Genomic DNA, 11,169 nt, shown 5'->3' with positions numbered 1-11,169 from the left:
CAAGAATACAGACATTTTGTCCTTAATCTTTAAGGGTCTTGAAACATTGTGAGAACTTTGGAGGAGCCAGTTTGCAAATGACCCAAAGGTGCAGGAGAAGTGGGAGCCTGTTCCAGGGTGCTGGACACTGAACAGGCTCCCCAGGGAGGTGTCACGGGCCCAAGCCTCACAGTGTTCAAGAAGAGACTGAACAACACCCTCAGACACATGGTGTGAACTGTGGGGTTGTCACAGGCAGGGACAGGAGTTGGACTCAATGATCCTTGTGGGTCCCTTCCAACTCAGGACATTTCGTGATTCTACGACTCTTAAGTGCTTCCATTTGGTGGAGAGGCTCGGAGCAGGCAGAGCCAGCAGCACCCGGCTGCAGCTGTGGCCACGGCTTGGGCAGAGAGAGAGCAATTACCTGAACTGCCATTTCTCCAGGACCCCAGGATTAATGATCAGGTTCTCATATGAAGTGTCAGGAAAGCTATTACCTCCCCACAAATACTCAGCAATGTTTTAGAGAGTTAATTCATTTTCCTCTCCTCCTCTCTTCTTCTGCAATTTGCATTATCAGCTGCTAAATATATTATGGCATGCTTTACCCCTATTCACTGCTTCAAAGACCTCTCTGTAACAATTTCATAAGTAATTCACTACTTGATCTTATAACTCCAGCACATATTGTCAACCACAGGAATTTTATTTCAGTCCAAATCATCATCCTTTTGAATGTTAATAACCATTATTTCCTCTAACAGAGTTGGCTCTGTTCTACAGCAGTAGAAAGAAAACATTTTGGTCTGTCTGGGACCATTAAGTGGAGATCCGTGTAATGGAGACATCCCAGTGCTGCCCATTAATCTCTCCACTGCAGCGGAGGTCATTTGGAAAATATGAGTTTTCACTTTGCTCATCTCTGATTTCTAATCTGAAGACATAATTTCTTTTTCTGCACTGATCCTCGAGTAAAGAGAGACGATCACCATTCAAGCGTATCTGGCATCTTACCTCCAGGAACAAAACATGATGTAAATTTATGACACAGGGGTCCCAAATCCACACTGGTCCACAGGTGAGCAATCTGGTGGCACACACCAGAGCATCAGCGACTGCCTTCTGTCACAGGCAAATCCATAAGATCCCAGCACTTACGCACAACAGCCGAATCACTGTTGTCCTGTCTACTCAGGACAGATACGAAGCTCCCTTCCAAACTTTTGACCCTTTTGCATTACCAATTGGATATATATGAACCATATGTGCTAGCTCTTGGCAGGTTTCTTTGGAAAAAATAGCTTTTGAGATGGTCTTATAGTCTGAATTTTGTATATACATATACATACATATATATATACATATAAAAGAGGTATTCTGGTCTTTCCACCTTCAAGTAGGAGAGTGACCCTTTGTTTCTGCAGTGGCAACATCTTATGGTGTTGGGTGACTCTTGTCCTACCTCGTCCAGAGGATGAGGAAAATGTCTTGTCTGGCCTTTGCTCTTGGGCTGGTCCACACCAACAGAACATCTGGCAAAGCCACCACTACCAGGACCCCGACACGGCACGGCGAGGGGAGACACTGCTGCTCACCCGTCACCGCCGTGAAGGGTGCTTACCTATTTGACAGAGAAATTAGTGCAACACCAAAATAAGTATGAATTAAAATGAACATAAATTGAAATAAATCTGAGCTAAGAGGGAAGGAATTCCCTCCTAGGGCCAGAACAGGGGCTCACAAGCCCTGTGTGCGATGATGTGGGGAAGTCAGCAAGCGCTGGGCATTGCAATATCAGTGTCCTGCACTGGGCTATCACAATTATAAACAAAAATGCTTTCAGAGAAAATACTTAGTTCTACAAGAAGAATATTTCACTTCATTTCTAGGCTGCCCAGAAGGTAAAAGTTCCAGAGGAGCCTTATTAACTTTCTTAACAAATGTTTTCCAGGGGTTGGGAACCTCCCGACAGGGTCCCAGCAGACTTGGCCACTATGTTTGGTGCTAAATTCAAACTGCCCTTCTGTGAGTTGAATAATTTTGCTGTTCATCCACCCACCAGTGCATTGGTCAGGTGTTTCTCTTCTTATCTCGTGTAAAACGTAAGGTTAGCTGTTGGCGTGATGCCTGGCTCATAGCTGAGCACTAAAGAAAATAAAGAACCACAAAAACGCGTTTTAACATTTGCCATTAACCTTAAACAATCCCTTTGCTCTCATACTGAGCCTGTTATTGCAATATACTAAATAGTTGTGTTAAAACCTCTCTAACAGTTCTTTCATTAAGCTAAATAAAAGTCAGTTTTCTTCCATACATCCCACCAAGATCTCTAATCATCTCCATTGTTTTTCTCTTGCTTTCCTTTAATACTATCAGTATGCAGCTTACCCAGAAATTGCCAGCTTCATCATCTGCTTTAATAACAAGTGTTTGATAATTGCAGGTATAATTATTCATAACACTGACAAAATTTGCTATTCACCGCTAATTTCTTCAAATTGCTCAGGGCATAAAGCAAAAATAGACTAGTTAGAGAGACATTATTTTCTAATCACATTTGGTTACCATTTAATGAACGAAATCTTCAACCCAACATTCCAACAATATTTCATCACAATAATAGAAACAAACTAATGGTGGCATACGCATGCATACACTTTGGATTTTGGTTAGAATCACTAATCTCAGACCTCTGCAGGGTATATATCCACACCAAAATGGTGCAGCACCAGCCAATGGTACATTCCCCCACCTTGTTTTTATCCAATTTATATGTTTTGCTTATTCCCACAACCTGAAAACAGGGAGACATGGCACCAAACCCCGAACAGAGGATTGGCATGAAACAGAGTCCCCCCTCCTGCTGTCATCTGTGTCATCTTCTGTGAGGCCAGTGCATCGAAGGGGACATTTCCCAGGTGTTCCCGGGAGCCCTGCCTGTCCAGGAACAAGCCAAAGCTGCACCGTCAAACACCAGGCTTGCCCCAAGCTCTTCCGAAGCCTTCGATCTAGGCTTAAACAGACACACGGAGTTTCCTGTCCTAGTGAACTGTGCTGTGTCGGGGTCTGGCTGACCACGGCTCTGGGCATCAGTGCAGTGGGGAACAGGGGATGTGGGACACGAGTGCAGAACTGCAGGTATTTCCCAGCCTAAAAACACAGCACGTTACCCCGGGGATCTCTCGGATGTTAAAGGTGCTTGTGGATATTTGTTGATTGAGATGTGGAAGCCCAGAAGGATGACTGAAGATGTTAGAGCTGCTAGTCTCACTCCAGTCCAGAATATCTAAACATTGAAAGTTCAGCTGTAAAATCAGTGTATAGGATAGTATAGGCTAGATGTGAGGAAGAAATGTTTTACCCTGAGGGTGGTGAAACCCTGGCCCAGGTTGCCCAGAGAGGTGGTGGATGAACCATCCCTGGAGACATCCCAGGCCAGGCTGGACAGGGCTCTGAGCAACCTGAGCTGGGTGAAGATGTCCCTGCTCATGGCAGGGGGATTGGACTTGATGAGCTTTGAAGGTCCCTTCCAACCCGAACTATTCTATGATTCTATTCTATGATATATAGAAGCATAAATATCTGTTTTCAAAATAATTTCAAAATAAACTTTACCAGACATCCCAACAGATATGAAACAACAATAAACCAAATAAAATCCTATACTCCAGCTAGGTAGCAGTGGTGAGGTGTAACAAGAATATACACAGCTTTACTTCTATTTCTTTAGTATCAAACTCATCCTGCTTCCATTTCCAAGGAGCTGCTGCACACCCAACACAATTATTTCATTCTTCTCTTCAGATAAATAGGTATTGTCCTGCAAAACCCTATTGCTGCCAGGGACAGCTATGGGTTCACAGCAGATCCCACAAACAAGGCGCCAGCTGTTTCCCTCGGTGTCCCCGAACACGTGGCAAACCACAGCCCCACACCTTTGCAGGGGAGGGGGCCCCAAAAATTGCTGTAGGGAACCAGGAGGCATTTCTCAAGTCATCAGCCTCCAGCATTGCTTGAATCCCTCCCTGCTGCTCCCTTCGGATCACGGCTCCGGGGGACAATTTGCAGCTCCTGCAGAAGGCTGTGGAAGTTCATGGAACTGGCTGATTTTTGCTGGTCAAATAAAAATAATGATAAAATTTGTTTTCAAGTTCCATGCACCTCCAGCTTGAAGTGCTGTTTCTTTCCGAGCGATGGTGAAAGCCACCTGGCCAAGCAGCACTGCTTTCCATGCAGTGCTCTCTGCCTTCAAATACAAGAGGCAGGAAAAGGGCGAAATTAAAAGGAGCGCTGGATGGCAAACCTAATAAATTATCTCTACTGACAGAGCGCCCTTGGTATGACAAAAGCACTTCCAATATGTTTTAGCCAGAAGTGTTGGAAAATCAGTCTTTTGCAAGCATTTCTTCTAATGAGCTCTTTGCAATTCCTGAGTCCAGACGTGGAGCTGAGAGCTCTCGTCCCCAGCCGAGTCCCGGCTGCCCCTGCCGCCCCACGCTTAATTTGCTCAGCTAAAGGATACTAAGGCTTCAATATGCAGCACGCATTTTCTTAAATGTTGAAAGACTTAAACAAATTATAACCATCCTATAATTTGGCAGGTTAGAAAAGAAGCTTCTAAAAAGCCTTGTTAAATGAATGACTTAAACCTTCACCCCGGGCTATTTTTAGAATTCATTTGTCTGCACTCCAGCGAGGAGGAAGGCACAAATATATGCATGATCCATGTCTAAAATTTTGATTGCTGAATTAGTTAGAAATAAGCTACGATCTTTGTGGCTATTAATAAATGATTCGGGGAAATGGTACTGGAACATTGGTCACTGAAATAGCCACAGCTGCGTATCCCTCCTCCACGGAGCAAGAATTGGAATGAGATTTATGGAGGAATTTATGGCAAAGGAAAGAAGCCGTAGCACACCACCTCCTTGCAGCAGAGCTTTAACGCCTGATTTACACGCTCCCTTCCACTGCAAAGTGTGCGCTTTTAATCACGCTAATTATAAAGTGCCCACTTGTCATGATGCTGCAAATCAAGATACGCAAAGAGAGCTACAGTGGAGTTTGCATAGGAAAATAATGCTGCTCCATCCAGCCCACCCCACAGAGCCACGAGGCACCTACACTGAACGTCTCTGCCACCCGGAGCAGCGCGAGCTCCTGGAGCACAGCGAGGACCTTTCCTGTGCTGGGGAGAATATTTAACCTGGCACCTTCAGAGGTTCTGCAGGAGCTGCCACTGCATCTGCCTCTGGGGACTGGGAAGGGCAGAGGGTATCGGAGCAGGGATCGAAGGAATGAACAGTTTTTAATTGAAACGAGGGACAAACAGCTGCCAGAGGCAGCAGAGGTCCCTCACCTTCCCCAGGAAGCAAAGAGAATCCCTCACTAGATGTGAATACATTTTGCTCACTCCCTGAGAAACAAGTTTCCATATGAATAATTGAAGTGTGTTTAAAATGGATGTCTGCAGCTGCTTACATAGACAGGCCTCTGAGACCATTAATCCCCTGATCTCTGTTACCTCTGTATTGAACCACTATTTATAACCTGTGATTTTTCTGTGTAAGGTTTTTAATGCCTATGTCTTGATCATGCAATTTGAGAAAGGAAACAGGTTCCCCATTCATATTTTCATTCATAATGTATCTGCGTTTAACTGCCTTGCCTACAACCTTAAGGTAACATCTAATATGGAAAATAAAAATACACCAAGTCTGCACCTACAACACCTGGGTAGCAGAGTTACTAGTGGGAAGTAAGGCTTCCAGGTTTGTATTGCTGCTGGAATCGAGGGCTTTACTGAATGAAAGATGTTGCAACTATTCAATATATTTTAAAAACGGTCTTAGAGATCTCCATCTCATTCTGAATGAAACCAGGATACATCACATCAGCTTTCTATTCATCCTCCACCCCTGGCATGGGGGGGACCCCTCTCTGCAGGGAGATGTCAGGGGAAAGAACTCTTGGACTGCACCTGGACACAGCACCAGAGAATCTCCTTGGTACAGATGGGGGTCTTCTCCTTGGGGAAGCCCCAGACTACATATTCCTGTTCCTCTTAACTTCCCAGAATCTTTAAAGAGACACTATAGGAGGACTCAAGATGTCAGAAAGAATATGAAGCAGCTCTAATGCATCTCATTGCTAGCCGGTCCTAAGTCAGCTGTTGAAAATATTACGAATTTGGCCTTCAGATGAGACAGAGCACCACACAACCAACCAAGATGGGTTTCTCATCATTAGGCAAAAGAGAGACAAAAAGACACAAAACATTTGGAGGTTAAAACATCCTCACAAGCCCAAAGGCTCAATCTGCTGCACTTCACCTACAGAATTAAATTGATTTAAACAGAATATATTAAATCAGCACTCGCTGCCACCAAGTGTAAATCAGACATGATGCAAGGACATCTGTTTCTGCAGTTAACAAAAGCACTGTAGACAGCATTGCACCACCTGTAAGCATCGCCCTGGAGCTGTGTCACCACCATGGGACACCTCACCCAGGCAAGTCCAGGTTTAAGCTCGGCAACCAGGACACAATGGCTCCTTGGAGCAGCTCCAGCCCTGCTCAGCTGATCCAGCCAATGTGCACCAACACTTAACCCCTGGTGATTCCCGTTTGCCACCTGGCTGCTCCCACGCAGCTTGGCTGCAGCCACATCTCTGCACTTTGCTCTGTATATCCAGTTTCTGGCTCATGATGCTCCAGCACTGGTCCCCACTCTATTGGTGTCCACTCCAGCCCCCAGGACCATCCTCCCCACTCCTCTCACCCTTCACTCTAGATATCACAGCACTGCGAGCAGCCCCCAGGTTACATATCCCACCTAAGACCTGGACTGTGCTTCTGCCCTGGCTTCCCAGCCCAGGACTGGTCCTGGACTTCATCTTCTTTCATACTCACCACTTCTCCTCTCCAAAAATCTGATCCAGAATCAGACCCCAGGTGAGAACACCTCTCAGTAACCGCTGTGTGCTTCATCCTGCGGTAATGTCTCGTTGACGGCAGATCAGAGGGTGGTTCTGATGGATCTGGTATTTCAGCAGAAGCAGAACAAGGGCTTAACTGAAGCAGTAAGGACTCACCCACCACTACAGCCTGTGTGTCTGCAAAGCCTCCTGCTTAAAAAACTGATTGCTGGTTAACAGCTGGTTGCTTTATTGCATTGCTGTGGTTGCCAATTTAATAATGATTTCACATTTTAACCAGGGACATAAGAAGAAGCAGCTTGGACCATAAAAAAAGCTGTCTATGTATGTACAAGTTATTCTCCAAAAATCAGTTTTATTTGGATGTGTGCACAACCTGCTGTTCTTTAAGTCTTCAGAGCACTGAAAACATGACATTTTCTCCCAAAATCTAGTTGAGTCTGTCCTGAGAAACAAAAGAACTCATATATAAATGGGATGATATTGTCTGTGAGTGAGTTTCTTCCTGCAGGTTGGGCAGGAGTTGGCATTCCTAAGGGAATCACGGAGGCACTGGCTGCAGAAGACGTGGCCGCATTTGGTTGACACAATCAGTCGTCCGCTTTGCACAATCTGGAAGGAAAGAAACCACAACTGGTATCTGGAGGAGAGAATTCAACATCGCTGCTCTGTTGGCACCAGGCAAACAGGGCCTGGAGTATCTGGAATCAGCACATTGCTACTTCAGTGATAAGGAACCCAAAGATCTCTCAGGGCCGTCTTGGGAAGTGTTCCTCCCAGGACACACACCACTAAGAGATGACTGTGAGTTCCAGTCTGGTTTCACCCTCAGTCCCAGGTGTGTGCTCCAAGGCAGCTGTCTGCAGCACCCGCAGAACCCGACAGCGTCGCGCAGCTCACCCTGCGCCCCGTCCTCCCTCCGACAAAACAGAAACGATGCCAACGCGTGGATCCTCACCTCGGAGTAGCCGTCCATGCAGATGGGACAGCTGACGGTACCAGACGGCCTTGCGGGAGAGAGAACAGAACCAGAAAGAACAGGCACCGTTAATTTCACTGTGCACTGAGGGTCACCGATACCCAGAATGTCACGTAGCCACCCACCTGCACAGACCAGCCTGTGCAGTACCCGTATGGCAGTATTAATCTTCAACGGGTCAGTAGGAGCTTTGTAACAAAAGCACCTGCCTGTCCTTTGGAAACTATTCAGTCTAGAAGTGAAAGAGGCTGCCGGAACTTAAAACATCCCTATTGTAACTTAGCAACATCTCAGCCCAGTAACGATTCCAAGAGCCGTCCTTGTAATACGAGTGATTATATGAACCACATTTTCAGACTCTTTGGCTGTGTCTTTTACATATTGCAAGCATTTCAGCATCTCTCAAGTTGTACCATAAGATACATTATATAACTATTTCAGGAACAACTTAACAAAAGTTTGTGTTGGGGTTTACAGCTTTTTTGGAATGAGCTTTCTTCTAGAAATGCAATTATATTTTAAATCTGAAGTTTGTGCACAGTAACCAAACAGAAAACAAAAGTTTGGAAAACAGATCAGTTCCTGCTGTGTATCAGAAATTAGACTTCCGAAAGACACTTTATCTGTCACATACGCATCATTATATGTTGGTTCGTCTTCATCAGTGCTAATCAGTATGCAGATGCTCAAGTGTTGCTGGCCAATTAATCCAAGATTTCCGTTTTGTCGTTGATTCTCTGTAATTTAATATTGGTAAATTAGATATATCATAAAATATATATGGGCCCAGAAGTATGAAATGTATGATTCCAAATAGTCTATAGCTTTCTTTCTTAGTTCCTTCACTGCAACACAGGCTAAAAAGCCCTGTTGACATTTTTTTATTCAAAGCAGATACTCCAGTGCTCAAAGTGCTAATTAAAATTATTATCAACTTTGGGCTTACAGAAATTTTGCATCTGGAAAATAAGAAAGGAGATTTTGAAAGGCTTTGGTTTATTTTATTTAAGATACTTTCTACAAGCTCTGATAATGACAATCAAACACAGATTGGATCCATTCTCTAAGGCTCTGGCCAGATAATTTTGTACTGCCCTGTGCCTTTTGGTAAACGCAGTTTCAATCCAGGCTGCTCAAGTTCGTTGGAAAAGGAAAAAAAAAAAAAGAAATCAAGTTTAAGACAATTTCATTATGGACCCTAAGACGTCAACTCACCTTCAGCAATCTTGCATCAATGTACATGGGAAGGGAGAGAAAAGAAGAATACAATTAGCCTTTGGAGTGCACCCCTAGTGTTACATACTAACACCAGATAAGCTCAGGTAACAAACTGAAGTAGTTTGTACCACAGTCAGCTACAGTTGCGCTCGGCATCTCTCTGACAGGAGACCTTGCAGCTAAACTCCTCGTATTTGTGAGCTCAAAGACTACCTGCTATCTCCTTCATTTGCCTATGCCTTTGATACATCTGGAATAGTTTCAGCTTTAAATTGCATCTACTTATGTTACGTTACCCATGGCTGGTATACATTCTCCGCAAGTTTTGGAGCAACAAGCTATTTTAGATCACCTTCTTGCTATTGGCAAGTGATGCTCATAGATGTCAATATATTCATAGGTCCATTTGGGTTTGAATATGAAATCTTTGTAAAGTGCTAAATCAGTGTAATATTTTAACCCTTTAAGTCAGGCTACTCGTTCAGATGCCAGAAGAGAAGCCCAGAAAATGAGTTTTTGAATATCTAAGGCCTTGGTAGACTATAACGCAAACCTTGTAGGGATCAAGCCTAAGTTTTACTGCCACATTCATGACACTCATTTCCTTTTACTGTACAAATCTTCAAATACAGGTCACATATGTATTTCAATAGAATTTGCCAATGCCATAGCATTCAGTCTTCCAGATTCCTCAAGCTTATTAGTTATCAGTAGGATTCTTCACAAACACACTGCACCATGACAGGTACACCAGACTTCCTCTGATCTTAGACTAACATTTGCTGAATGAGTGATCTATATCCTTAGAGCATATCATACATGAAATGCACTTATCTTCATGTCTACACAATGAAAAGACATAAGATCACCTCTAGCCTGGTCAAACTGGTTAAATTATTGTATAGCCCTTTTTCAAGAAAATATCCAATGTATATTTACAACAGTCTGGGAAAACAAGGTTGTATTGCTGTGCCCAGGAAGGGTTTTGCTAAGCAGCAACTCCTGAGCAGCTTCTGTGTTGGCTTTCAGGCCCTGACAAGCCAGCTTAGAACTTTAAACTTATCCCTAAAGTCAGATTCTATCAGGGAGCACAATACACAGCTAATTTAACCACAACATTTAGACAAGCATGCCATTCACTACTTACCACAACAAAATCATTGCGAGTCAGATCAATGACTACAGGATCCGAAGATTCACTTGCAGGATCTACTACTTCTTCACCAACTTAGAAACAGAATGTTAGAATCAAGATCAGAGACTGCAGAGGAATAAAGTTGCCTGCCACTCTATAACAGGCTGAAGTATGATTCAACCTTCCCCTGTCCCTCTACTGTTCTGGAATGTTATCCAACATTTCACTCAAGCTTTGCCCTCAGTCACGTAGGGCATCACCACCGCTGTCTTCTGCATGTTGCGATGCAAGAGGAACAGGAGCTGAACTCCTCCTGCAGTTCTGTTGTACAACAGCTTGTGGGAGGCACACAGCAGATCATTCATCTAACATGGGAGAATGTTTATCACACAGAACAAAACACAAATCATTTGGGATATAATAATCTTACAATACTGTGCTCTAAATGTTCCCTTGAGGGACAGGCCACAACTCATGACTAACTTTTAATTATCTATTAAAAACTTGGGAGGTCCCAAACATCGTTTTCCACTATCTTTACTGACAGCTGCATTAAGTCCCGGCTTATCAGACCAGACATTCAGATGTTTGAGCAGCACCTGAGTACCTTTCTTACCCAACTCATCTATGACGGGTGGTGAATCTCAGTAAGAAACTAAAACATCAGAATCTAAAGCACCTCAGTAATAAATTCAAACAGGTGTCAGCAGGCTTGTTGTTTCTAGATGCCATACTAGAGGCTTTCTATAATCAGAGGTTTCCCTCCTCCTCAGCAAAGGGCCTAGAAACTTCTGCTGCAAGTATTTTTAATTTGCCCTTGCTTCATTCAGAGCACAGACTAGATTACGTTTTAAGTAAGCAGCTAACAACATACATCTCATATTATAATCAGAACAAGATCTGAAAGCTGTGAAGG

Source organism: Patagioenas fasciata, chromosome 4, assembly GCF_037038585.1.
Source record: "Patagioenas fasciata isolate bPatFas1 chromosome 4, bPatFas1.hap1, whole genome shotgun sequence".
In the NCBI taxonomy this organism is placed as follows: Eukaryota; Metazoa; Chordata; class Aves; order Columbiformes; family Columbidae; genus Patagioenas; species Patagioenas fasciata.
This window is presented reverse-complemented; position numbering follows the sequence as displayed.